The sequence below is a fragment of the Lichenostomus cassidix genome, chromosome W, assembly GCF_008360975.1.
Source record: "Lichenostomus cassidix isolate B80296 chromosome W, HeHo_3.0, whole genome shotgun sequence".
Lineage (NCBI taxonomy): Eukaryota > Metazoa > Chordata > Aves > Passeriformes > Meliphagidae > Lichenostomus > Lichenostomus cassidix.
The window spans coordinates 19797666-19811155 of NC_139510.1; the positions used below are offsets into that span (position 1 = coordinate 19797666).

At 51.7% G+C, this 13490-nt stretch overlaps 1 protein-coding gene across 1 annotated transcript in view; it reads right to left on the reverse strand.

Moving 5' to 3' along the window:
* LOC146425645 (uncharacterized) overlaps positions 1-13490 on the reverse strand; it is a 154850-nt gene that overhangs the window by 1242 nt on the left and 140118 nt on the right. The window lies entirely within an intron of this gene.

Sequence of the window (13490 nt, forward strand, 5' to 3'; positions counted from 1 at the left end):
GGCTGTAATTAGTTCACACTTTGGCTCCCAGTCTAAGTCTACCTGAGCTATTCTAATTTTGGCAGCCTTATCTACCTGTTCATTGTTGTGATGTCCCTCTGTGACATGGCTTTTGGGCATGTAAGAATCTACATGATGTTCCTTCAGAGCCATGTTGTCTACCTCGGCAGCAATGTTCTGCCAAAATGCAGCAGCCCAGATGGGTTTATCCCTGAATTGCTGTCTTGGTTTGAAAGACAGGTGTCTGCCAAGAGAGGTTGAACCCTCCCTTAGAACAGAGAATGTGATTTTTTTCCCTCCCTCCGAATTATTTAATTTTGTAAATCAAGGGCTTTCAGGCAAAGGTATGGAAAAAAAAGGAATATCAGTTCTTTACTAGTATCTATAAACAAACAATAACAATAATAGCAACCACAACTAGGACCAGAAAACCAATAGCAGATAACTTGTGAGCTGCTGAGCCTTCTCCCGTGTGGTGTAATCACAGTTGCAAGCAGCAGGGGCGCTGTTGAGCTCCCGGCCGGGCAGGGCAGGTGCGATGACTCCCGAGCGACTGCAGGTGGTGCTGTGGCGCAGGGTCAGGTCAGCATCCGGCAGCTGCAATGGCGGACAGGCTGAGAAACACGCAGGGCAGCGAAACAGCTCGGAGCAGCGAGAAAGCAGGGCAGCAGGGGCGGGCGCCGGCTCTCTCTCCCCGGCCAGCGAGGCAGCGAGGATTTCTGCAGTCACAGCAGACGCCGCGGTCTCGTGCGGCAGAGGGCGGGGGCAGGCAGCAGGGGCCGCGGGACTCTCCCGGCAGCAGCCGTGAGGGAACGCAGCCCGGGGGGGAAAACATGCCCTTCCCCGTGGGGAGAAAGGTTGAATCAAAGCTCACCCAGCCAGGAGAAGAGAAAAAAACAGGGCACAGTTGGATTCGCTCTGGTCCCAGGCGAAGAGCAGAAAAAGAGCAGCCTCTCCTCTCAGCGTCCGAACCACGAGACAGAGTTCCAAGGGCTGGCTCTACCCTTACCCTGCCCTGCCCAAAGCCCAGCTTTTGTCTTTTACAAAAGACTTGATCGCTCTAAACATCTAACTATTTGTTGCTTAGTAACAGGAATGGGAAGAAATTCCAAAGGTACTCAACCCCCGACATAATCCACCCCAAATTTTTTCCCATTCCAACATGTTACATTGAGCCTAAACATTTAAATTATATATACACATGCATTACTCTAATTATATACATATACACATACAGATATGGATACAGGCAGAGTGTTATGGGCAATTCAACCCCAACTAAGGTCTCCCTGAGGTATGCTTTGTGTCTCTCCATTCTTTTGCATCACCCACCAGGTACACCCTGGTCCCTGAGCGAAAACAACCCCACGGGTGGGTTTGTCTTGGCTTGAGGCGGAATTAATCCAAACAGTTTTCCCTAGCATGCCTCTCATGTGTATCACTGGAACTTTATCCCCGTCTGCTGTTTGCAGGGGTTCAGATTGGGCAGGGCCAGCTTGGTTGGTGGAACCTCGGGTGTTAACTAGCCAGGTGGCCTTGGCTAAATGCTGCTCCCAACCTTTAAAAGTCCCCCCGCCTAAAGCTTTCAAGGTGGTTTTTAGCAGACCATTGCATCGCTCCACTTTGCCAGCAGCAGGTGCATGATAAGGAATGTGGTACACCCACTCAATGCCATGTTCCCTAGCCCAGGTGTTTATGAGGCTATTTTTAAAATGAGTCCCGTTGTCTGACTCAATTCTCTCAGGGGTACCATGCCTCCACAGGACTTGGTTTTCAAGGCCCAGAATGGTGTTACAGGCAGTGGCGTGAGGCACAGGGTAGGTTTCCAGCCACCCCGTGGTGGCTTCTACCATTGTGAGCACGTAGCGCTTGCCATGGCAGGTTTGAGGCAGTGTGATGTAATCAATCTGCCAGGCCTCTCCATACTTATATTTAGACCACCTTCCACCATACCACAGGGGTTTCACCTGCTTGGCTTGCTTGATGGCAGCACACGTCTCACAATTATGGATTACCTGGGAGATACAGTCCATGGTTAGATCCACCCCTCGGTCTCATGCCCACTTGTAGGTGGCATCTCTGCCCTGATGGCCAGAGGCATCATGGGCCCATCGAGCTAGGAACAGCTCCCCCTTGTGTTGCCAATCCAAATCTATTTGTGACACCTTTATCTTTGCAGCCTTATCCACCTGTTCGTTGTTTCGGTGTTCCTCATTAGCTCGGCTCTTTGGGACATGGGCATCTACATGACGGACTTTCACAGGTAGCTTCTCCACCCTAGTGGCAATGTCCCGCCACTCATCAGCAGCCCAGATTGGTCTTCCTCTACGCTGCCAGCTGGCCTTTTTCCACCTTTCCAACCAACCCCATAGAGCATTGGCTACCATCCATGAATCAGTGTAGAGGTAGAGCTTTGGCCACTTCTCTATTTCAGCCATGTCCAGGGACAGCTGAAGAGCTTTGAGTTCAGCAAGTTGACTCAATCCCCCCTCTCCTTCTTGAGCCTCTGCGACCCGTCATGTGGGGCTCCATATGGCTGCTTTCCACTTCCTATTTGCCCCCACAATATGACAGGAACCATCAGTGAACAGAGTGTAGCGTGTTTCAACTTGTGGCAGTTGGTTGTAAGGTGGAGCTTCCTCTGAGCGAGTCACTTGTTCCTGTTCCTCTTCATCTGTGAGGCCGAAGTTTTCACCTTCGGGCCAATTTGTAATTATTTCTAAGATCCCAGGGCTTTTCGGGTTTCCAATACGGGCGCGCTGTGTATTGAGGGCAATCCATTTGCTCCACGTGGCATCGGTGGCGTGGTGGGTTGAGGGAACCTTTCCCTTAAACATCCACCCCAGCACTGGCAGTCAGGGTGCGAGGAGAAGTTGTGCTTCCGTACCAATTACCTTTGAGGCGGCCTGGACACCTTCATAGGCTGCTAGGATTTCCTTCTTAGTGGGAGTATAGTTGGCTTCGGACCCTCTGTAACTTCGGCTCCAGAATCCCAGTGGTCATCCTCGAGTCTCCCCAGGCACCTTCTGCCACAGGCTCCAGGACAGACCATTGCCCCTGGCTGCAGAGTAAAGCACATTCTTCACTTCTGGTCCTGTCCTGACTGGGCCAAGGGCTACTGCATGAGCGATCTCCTGCTTGATCTGAGCAAAGGCTTGTTGCTGTTCAGGGCCCCAGTGGAAATCATTCTTCTTGCGGGTCACCAGGTAGAGAGGGCTCACAATCTGGCTGTACTCGGGGATATGCATCCTCCAGAAACCTATGGTGCCTAGGAAGGCTTGCGTCTCTTTCTTGTTGGTTGGTGGGGACATCGCTGTGATCTTGTTGATGACTTCAGTAGGAATCTGACGTCGGCCATCTTGCCACTTCACCCCCAGGAACTGGATCTCTTTGGCAGGCCCCTTGACCTTGCTCTTTTTGATGGCAAAGCCGGCTTCCAGGAGAATTTGGATGATTTTCTCTCCTTTCTCAAACACTTCTTCTGCTGTGCTCCCCAACACAATGATGTCATCGATGTACTGCAGATGTTCTGGAGCCTCACCCTTTTCCAGAGCAGCCTGGATCAGTCCATGGCAGATGGTGGGACTGTGTTTCCACCCCTGGGGCAGTCGGTTCCAGGTATACTGCACGCCCCTCCAGGTGAAAGCAAACTGAGGCCTGCACTCTGCTGCCAGAGGAATGAAGAAAAATGCATTTGCAATGTCAATAGTGGCATACCACTTTGCTGCCTTGGACTCTAGCTCATAGTGGAGCTCCAGCATGTCTGGCACAGCAGCACTCAGAGGTGGAGTCACCTCATTCAAGGCACGATAGTCCACAGTCATTCTCCATTCTCCGTCAGATTTGCGCACAGGTCAGATGGGGCTGTTAAAGGATGAGTGGGCCTTGCTGACCACCCCTTGGCTCTCCAGCTCACGGATCATCTTGTGGATGGGAACCACAGCATCTCGATTAGTCCTGTATTGCCGGCGGTGCGCAATCAAGGTGGCAATTGGTACTTTTTGGTCCTCCACCTTCAAAAGTCCGACTGCAGAAGGGTTCTCTGATAGTCCAGGCAAGGTGTTCAATTGCCTCACGCCCTCTGCCTCGACAGCAGCTATTCCAAAAGCCCACTTGAGTCCTTTCGGGTCTTTGAAATAGCTGTTACGGAGGAAATCTATGCCCAGAATACATGGAGCCTCTGGACCAGTCACAATGGGATGTTTTTGCCACTCCTTCCCAGTCAGGCTCACCTCGGCTTCCACCAGGGTCAACTGCTGTGATCCCCCCGTCACCCCAGCAATAGAAATGGATTCTGCTCCCGCGAGTCCCGATGGCATTAGGGTACACTGCGCACCTGTATCAACTAGTGCTTCATATTTTTGTGGCTCTGATGCGCCAGGCCATCGAATCCACACAGTCCAAAAAACACGGTTTTCCCGTACCTCTACCTTGCTAGAGGCAGGGCCCCTCTAGCACTGGTTATCATTCCCTTCCTGGTCATACATTCCAGAGGTTCCTTCAAGGGGATCTGACCCATCATCTTCCCTTCTATTGTACCTAGCAGGTCGGCCACGGGAAGCTGAGGCTACCTTCGCTTTAGCAGAATCCCCTCGGCCAGCGTTTCCCTCCTTAAGCTGACGCACCCGTGCTGCCAGGGCAGTAGTGGGCTTCCCATCCCACCTCCTCATGTCTTCCCCATGGTCATGCAGAAAGAACCACAACTCAGCTCGTGGGGTGTACCCTCTCTCCCTAGCTGGGAGACGTCGGGCTCTGGTATTGGGGCCTGTGACTCTCACTGGTGCCACATTGATCCTCCTCATCTCGTCCCTAATCTCCTCCCTCAGGTCCTTCATCTCCTCTTTGATCTCCTCCCTGAGGTCTTTAACCACAGCAGAGACCTGAGCCCGCATCGGGTCACTGATTACACTTGCATAATACCTGAGCCTGTCAGCTATTGAACCCACCGTCTCTCGATTGCCATCAGCATTAATAGTTGCAAGGAAGGTGGCATGATGGTCTGGCCCTTGCCTTGCAAGGCTCCACAACATTTGCCCGGTGCACCTGACCTTATCAGGGTCATTTTCGTGCTGTCCATCCTTCCCAAAGAGCACCTCCATTATGGCTGCTTCTCTCAGCCATTGGATCCCTTCCTCAATGGTCTTCCAGGACAATTTACGGTGGGGATCCTGCATTCTGGCTCTGTTGGCAAACTTCTCTCTTACACCCATTAAAAGCCTCTCCCAGAGAGAAAGGGGCCCTGGCTCCCTTGCGAACACTTTGTCAACAGCCGGGTCTTGGGCCAAGGGTCCCAAATTCCTTGCTTCATTATTATCCAGCTGCACACCTGGGCCCATAAGGTCCCAAACCCGAAGTAACCAGGTTTGGAAAGCTTCGTGCGCCCGTCTCTTAACATCATCTCGCAGATTACGGAGAGTATCGAAGTGGAAGGACTCAGTGATGATTATGGGCTCAGATTCTACTGCTGGTTGTGAGGGCAATGGCTCCCCATCATCATTAACTGGGCGTACTGATTTGGTCTTATACTTTGTACGCACCACAGGGGAAACTGCTGCTGGCTGTGGCTGCTCTTGGGATTCAGCTGGAACCTGGATGGTGGTAACATCTGTGGGTTCCACTGCTGCACCATCAGACTCTTTCCCTTTGGGGCGAGGAGAGGGTTTTACACCTGCTAGGGAGATGTATTCTTTCAGCAGCTGGTGTATTCTGTGTATTTCTTCCACTAGCACCCCTACCCATTCTGGACGGTTTGTTTCTGAGGCAGGCTGTTGGACAGGGTCAGGCTGTGGGGTATCTCCAGGCTCTGGGACAGCCTTGGGCTCTGTGGCTGCATCCCTATTCCCTGGCAACAGCTGTTAGAATGGTTACCCAGGGAATTTTCACCTTATCCCGGAATGCAAAGTAGGATAGACCTATCAGCCACAGCAGCATCAGCCACTGTATGATATCATAAGCATTTAGAGAGTTTCCAAACCTTTCGAGCATTAGTTGGGTAGGCCCAAAGTAATGAGTAAATGGTTGAGAAAAACCTTCTCCTGGTGTTATCTCCTCACAAAAGGTACCATTACCAAACAAACTCCAAAAACATGTACTGATGGTGTCAAAAAACTGTAGCCATGTGCCTGCCGTTAAAATGAACTGAAAGATCCAGAAATTCTTCACCCTATTGGCCCATTGTGCAAAATGGATGACAGCCACAATAACCTTAGTTATAGGACCCATGTTTAGGTAGGGAGCTGCAAATGGGAAAAATGTGGTCACAATTATGTGCCAACCAAACCAGGGTATACTCAGCATAGTACCACTTAATGAGGTTTTCATCTTCACCACACTAAGATAGGTCTCACAGAAACTGTTATTCCTTTTTCTTCCAATGCCCTCGTGCCCCACATTGGGCACCAAGATCTGTCTTGGTTTGAAAGACAGGTGTCTGCCAAGAGAGGTTGAACCCTCCCTTAGAACAGAGAATGTGATTTTTTTCCCTCCCTCCGAATTATTTAATTTTGTAAATCAAGGGCTTTCAGGCAAAGGTATGGAAAAAAAAGGAATATCAGTTCTTTACTAGTATCTATAAACAAACAATAACAATAATAGCAACCACAACTAGAACCAGAAAACCAATAGCAGATAACTTGTGAGCTGCTGAGCCTTCTCCCGTGTGGTGTAATCACAGTTGCAAGCAGCAGGGGCGCTGTTGAGCTCCCGGCTGGGCAGGGCAGGTGCGATGACTCCCGAGCGACTGCAGGTGGTGCTGTGGCGCAGGGTCAGGTCAGCATCCGGCAGCTGCAATGGCGGACAGGCTGAGAAACACGCAGGGCAGCGAAACAGCTCGGAGCAGCGAGAAAGCAGGGCAGCAGGGGCGGGTGCCGGCTCTCTCTCCCCGGCCAGCGAGGCAGCGAGGATTTCTGCAGTCACAGCAGACGCCGCGGTCTCGTGCGGCAGAGGACGGGGACAGGCAGCAGAGGCCGCGGGACACTCCCGGCAGCAGCCGCGAGGGAACGCAGCCCGGGGGGAAAACGTGCCCTTCCCCGTGGGGAGAAAGGTTGAATCAAAGCTCACCCAGCCAGGAGAAGAGAAAAAACAGGGCACAGTTGGATTCGCTCTGGTCCCAGGCAAAGAGCAGCAAAAGAGCAGCCTCTCCCCTCAGCGTCCGAACCACGAGAGAGCGTTCCCAGGGCCGGCTCTTCCCTTACCGTGCCCTCCCAAGCACACCTTTTGTCTTTTACAAAAGACTTGATGGCTCTAAAACACCCAACTATGTGTTGCTTAGTAACAGGAATGGGAAGAAATTCCAAAGGTACTCAACCCCCGACATAATCCACCCCAAATTTTTTCCCATTCCAACATGTTACATTGAGCTTAAACATTTAAATTATATATACACATGCATTACTCTAATTATATAAATATACACATACAGATATGGATACAGGCACAGTGTTATGGGCAATTCAACCCCAACTAAGGTCTCCCTGAGGTATGCATCGTGTCTCTCCATCCTTTTGCATCACCCACCAGGTACACCCTGATCCCTGAGCGAAAACAACCCCACGGGTGGGTTTGTCTTTGCTTGAGGTGGAATTAATCCAAACAGTTTTCCCTAGCATGCCTCTCATGTGTATCACTGGAACTTTATCCCCGTCTGCTGTTTGCAGGGGTTCAGATTGGGCAGGGCCAGCTCGGTTGGTGGAACCTCGGGTGTTAACTAGCCAGGTGGCCTTGGCTAAATGCTGCTCCCAACCTTTAAAAGTCCCCCCGCCTAAAGCTTTCAAGGTGGTTTTTAGCAGACCATTGCATCGCTCCACTTTGCCAGCAGCAGGTGCATGATAAGGAATGTGGTACACCCACTCAATGCCATGTTCCCTAGCCCAGGTGTTTATGAGGCTATTTTTAAAATGAGTCCCGTTGTCTGACTCAATTCTCTCAGGGGTACCATGCCTCCACAGGACTTGGTTTTCAAGGCCCAGAATGGTGTTACAGGCAGTGGCGTGAGGCACAGGGTAGGTTTCCAGCCACCCCGTGGTGGCTTCTACCATTGTGAGCACGTAGCGCTTGCCATGGCGGGTTTGAGGCAGTGTGATGTAATCAATCTGCCAGGCCTCTCCATACTTATATTTAGACCACCTTCCACCATACCACAGGGGTTTCACCTGCTTGGCTTGCTTGATGGCAGCACACGTCTCACAATTATGGATTACCTGGGAGATACAGTCCATGGTTAGATCCACCCCTCGGTCTCGTGCCCACTTGTAGGTGGCATCTCTGGCCTGATGGCCAGAGGCATCATGGGCCCATCGAGCTAGGAACAGCTCCCCCTTGTGTTGCCAATCCAAATCTATTTGTGACACTTTTATCTTTGCAGCCTTATCCACCTGTTCATTGTTTCGGTGTTCTTCATTAGCTCGGCTCTTGGGGACATGGGCATCTACATGACGGACTTTCACAGGTAGCTTCTCCACCCTAGTGGCAATGTCCCGCCACTCATTAGCAGCCCAGATTGGTCTTCCTCTACGCTGCCAGCTGGCTTTTTTCCACCTTTCCAACCAACCCCATAGAGCATTGGCTACCATCCATGAATCAGTGTAGAGGCAAAGCTTTGGCCACTTCTCTCTTTCAGCAATGTCCAGGGCCAGCTGAACGGCTTTGAGTTCAGCAAGTTGACTCGATCCCCCCTCTCCTTCTTTAGCCTCTGCAACCCGTCGTGTGGGGCTCCATACGGCTGCTTTCCACTTCCTATTTGCCCCCACAATATGACAGGAACCATCAGTGAACAGAACGTAGTGTGTTTCATCTTGTGGCAGTTGGTTGTAAGGTGGAGCTTCCTCTGCGCGAGACACTTATTCCTGCTCCTCTTCATCCGTGAGGCCAAAGTCTTCATCTTCGGGCCAATTTGTAATTATTTCTAAGATCCCAGGGCGATTCGGGTTTCCAATACGGGCGCGCTGTGTAATGAGAGCAATCCATTTGCTCCACGTGGCATCGGTGGCATGGTGGGTTGAGGGAACCTTTCCCTTGAACATCCACCCCAGCACTGGCAGTCGGGGTGCAAGGAGAAGTTGTGCTTCAGTACCAATTACCTCTGAGGCGGCTTGGACACCTTCATAGGCTGCTAGAATTTCCTTCTCGGTGGGAGTGTAGTTGGCTTCGGACCCTCTGTAACTTCGGCTCCAGAATCCCAGTGGTCGTCCTCGAGTCTCGCCAGGCACCTTCTGCCAAAGGCTCCAGGACAGACCATGGCTCCCGGCCGCAGAGTAGAGCACATTCTTCACTTCTGGTCCTGTCCTGACTGGGCCAAGGGCTACTGCATGAGCGATCTCCTGCTTGATCTGAGCGAAGGCTTGTTGCTGTTCAGGGCCCCAGTGGAAATCATTCTTCTTGCGTGTCACCAGGTAGAGAGGGCTCACAATCTGGCTGTACTCGGGGATATGCATCCTCCAGAAACCTATGGCGCCTAGGAAGGCTTGCGTCTCCTTCTTGTTGGTTGGTGGGGACATCGCTGTGATCTTATTGATGACCTCAGAAGGAATCTGACGTCGGCCGTCTTGCCACTTCACTCCTAGGAACTGGATCTCTTGGGCAGGTCCCTTGACTTTGCTCTTCTTGATGGCGAAGCCGGCTTCCAGGAGAATTTGGATGATTTTCTCTCCTTTCTCAAACACTTCTTCCGCTGTGCTCCCCCACACAATGATGTCGTCGATGTACTGCAGATGTTCCGGGGCCTCACCCTTTTCCAGAGCAGCCTGGATCAGTCCATGGCAGATGGTGGGACTGTGCTTCCACCCCTGGGGCAGTCGGTTCCACGTGTACTGCACGCCCCTCCAGGTGAAAGCAAACTGAGGTCTGCACTCTGCTGCCAGAGGAATGGAGAAAAATGCATTTGCAATGTCAATAGTGGCATACCACTTTGCTGCCTTGGACTCTAGCTCATACTGGAGCTCCAGCATGTCTGGCACAGCAGCACTCAGAGGTGGAGTCACCTCATTCAAGGCACGATAGTCCACAGTCAATCTCCATTCTCCGTCAGATTTGCGCACAGGCCAGATGGGGCTGTTAAAGGATGAGTGGGCCTTGCTGACCACCCCTTGGCTCTCCAGCTCACGGATCATCTTGTGGATGGGAACCACAGCATCTCGATTAGTCCTGTATTGCCGGCGGTGCACTGTCGAGGTGGCAATTGGTACTTTTTGGTCCTCCACCTTCAAAAGTCCGACTGCAGAAGGGTTCTCTGATAGTCCAGGCAAGGTGTTCAATTGCCTCACGCCCTCTGCCTCGACAGCAGCTATTCCAAAAGCCCACTTGAGTCCTTTCGGGTCTTTGAAATAGCTGTTACGGAGGAAGTCTATGCCTAGAATACATGGAGCCTCTGGACCAGTCACAATGGGATGTTTTTGCCACTCCTTCCCAGTCAGGCTCACCTCGGCTTCAACCAGGGTCAACTGCTGTGATCCCCCCGTCACACCAGCAATAGAAATAGATTCTGCTCCCGCAAGTCCCGATGGCATTAGGGTACACTGCGCACCTGTATCAACTAGTGCTTCATATTTTTGTGGCTCTGATGCGCCAGGCCATCGAATCCACACAGTCCAAAAAACACGGTTTTCCCGTACCTCTACCTTGCTAGAGGCAGGGCCCCTCTAGCACTGGTTATCATTCCCTTCCTGGTCATACATTCCAGAGGTTCCTTCAAGGGGATCTGACCCATCATCTTCCCTTCTATTGTACCTAGCAGGTCGGCCACGGGAAGCTGAGGCTACCTTCGCTTTAGCAGAATCCCCTCGGCCAGCGTTTCCCTCCTTAAGCTGACGCACCCGTGCTGCCAGGGCAGTAGTGGGCTTCCCATCCCACCTCCTCATGTCTTCCCCATGGTCATGCAGAAAGAACCACAACTCAGCTCGTGGGGTGTACCCTCTCTCCCTAGCTGGGAGACGTCGGGCTCTGGTATTGGGGCCTGTGACTCTCACTGGTGCCACATTGATCCTCCTCATCTCGTCCCTAATCTCCTCCCTCAGGTCCTTCATCTCCTCTTTGATCTCCTCCCTGAGGTCTTTAACCACAGCAGAGACCTGAGCCCGCATCGGGTCACTGATTACACTTGCATAATACCTGAGCCTGTCAGCTATTGAACCCACCGTCTCTCGATTGCCATCAGCATTAATAGTTGCAAGGAAGGTGGCATGATGGTCTGGCCCTTGCCTTGCAAGGCTCCACAACATTTGCCCGGTGCACCTGACCTTATCAGGGTCATTTTCGTGCTGTCCATCCTTCCCAAAGAGCACCTCCATTATGGCTGCTTCTCTCAGCCGTTGGATCCCTTCCTCAATGGTCTTCCAGGACAATTTACGGTGGGGATCCTGCATTCTGGCTCTGTTGGCAAACTTCTCTCTTACACCCATTAAAAGCCTCTCCCAGAGAGAAAGGGGCCCTGGCTCCCTTGCGAACACTTTGTCAACAGCCGGGTCTTGGGCCAAGGGTCCCAAATTCCTTGCTTCATTATTATCCAGCTGCACACCTGGGCCCATAAGGTCCCAAACCCGAAGTAACCAGGTTTGGAAAGCTTCGTGCGCCCGTCTCTTAACATCATCTCGCAGATTACGGAGAGTATCGAAGTGGAAGGACTCAGTGATGATTATGGGCTCAGATTCTACTGCTGGTTGTGAGGGCAATGGCTCCCCATCATCATTAACTGGGCGTACTGATTTGGTCTTATACTTTGTACGCACCACAGGGGAAACTGCTGCTGGCTGTGGCTGCTCTTGGGATTCAGCTGGAACCTGGATGGTGGTAACATCTGTGGGTTCCACTGCTGCACCATCAGACTCTTTCCCTTTGGGGCGAGGAGAGGGTTTTACACCTGCTAGGGAGATGTATTCTTTCAGCAGCTGGTGTATTCTGTGTATTTCTTCCACTAGCACCCCTACCCATTCTGGACGGTTTGTTTCTGAGGCAGGCTGTTGGACAGGGTCAGGCTGTGGGGTATCTCCAGGCTCTGGGACAGCCTTGGGCTCTGTGGCTGCATCCCTATTCCCTGGCAACAGCTGTTAGAATGGTTACCCAGGGAATTTTCACCTTATCCCGGAATGCAAAGTAGGATAGACCTATCAGCCACAGCAGCATCAGCCACTGTATGATATCATAAGCATTTAGAGAGTTTCCAAACCTTTCGAGCATTAGTTGGGTAGGCCCAAAGTAATGAGTAAATGGTTGAGAAAAACCTTCTCCTGGTGTTATCTCCTCACAAAAGGTACCATTACCAAACAAACTCCAAAAACATGTACTGATGGTGTCAAAAAACTGTAGCCATGTGCCTGCCGTTAAAATGAACTGAAAGATCCAGAAATTCTTCACCCTATTGGCCCATTGTGCAAAATGGATGACAGCCACAATAACCTTAGTTATAGGACCCATGTTTAGGTAGGGAGCTGCAAATGGGAAAAATGTGGTCACAATTATGTGCCAACCAAACCAGGGTATACTCAGCATAGTACCACTTAATGAGGTTTTCATCTTCACCACACTAAGATAGGTCTCACAGAAACTGTTATTCCTTTTTCTCCCAATGCCCTCGTGCCCCACATTGGGCACCAAGATCTGTCTTGGTTTGAAAGACAGGTGTCTGCCAAGAGAGGTTGAACCCTCCCTTAGAACAGAGAATGTGATTTTTTTCCCTCCCTCCGAATTATTTAATTTTGTAAATCAAGGGCTTTCAGGCAAAGGTATGGAAAAAAAAGGAATATCAGTTCTTTACTAGTATCTATAAACAAACAATAACAATAATAGCAACCACAACTAGAACCAGAAAACCAATAGCAGATAACTTGTGAGCTGCTGAGCCTTCTCCCGTGTGGTGTAATCACAGTTGCAAGCAGCAGGGGCGCTGTTGAGCTCCCGGCTGGGCAGGGCAGGTGCGATGACTCCCGAGCGACTGCAGGTGGTGCTGTGGCGCAGGGTCAGGTCAGCATCCGGCAGCTGCAATGGCGGACAGGCTGAGAAACACGCAGGGCAGCGAAACAGCTCGGAGCAGCGAGAAAGCAGGGCAGCAGGGGCGGGTGCCGGCTCTCTCTCCCCGGCCAGCGAGGCAGCGAGGATTTCTGCAGTCACAGCAGACGCCGCGGTCTCGTGCGGCAGAGGACGGGGACAGGCAGCAGAGGCCGCGGGACACTCCCGGCAGCAGCCGCGAGGGAACGCAGCCCGGGGGGAAAACGTGCCCTTCCCCGTGGGGAGAAAGGTTGAATCAAAGCTCACCCAGCCAGGAGAAGAGAAAAAACAGGGCACAGTTGGATTCGCTCTGGTCCCAGGCAAAGAGCAGCAAAAGAGCAGCCTCTCCCCTCAGCGTCCGAACCACGAGAGAGCGTTCCCAGGGCCGGCTCTTCCCTTACCGTGCCCTCCCAAGCACACCTTTTGTCTTTTACAAAAGACTTGATGGCTCTAAAACACCCAACTATGTGTTGCTTAGTAACAGGAATGGGAAGAAATTCCAAAGGTACTCAACC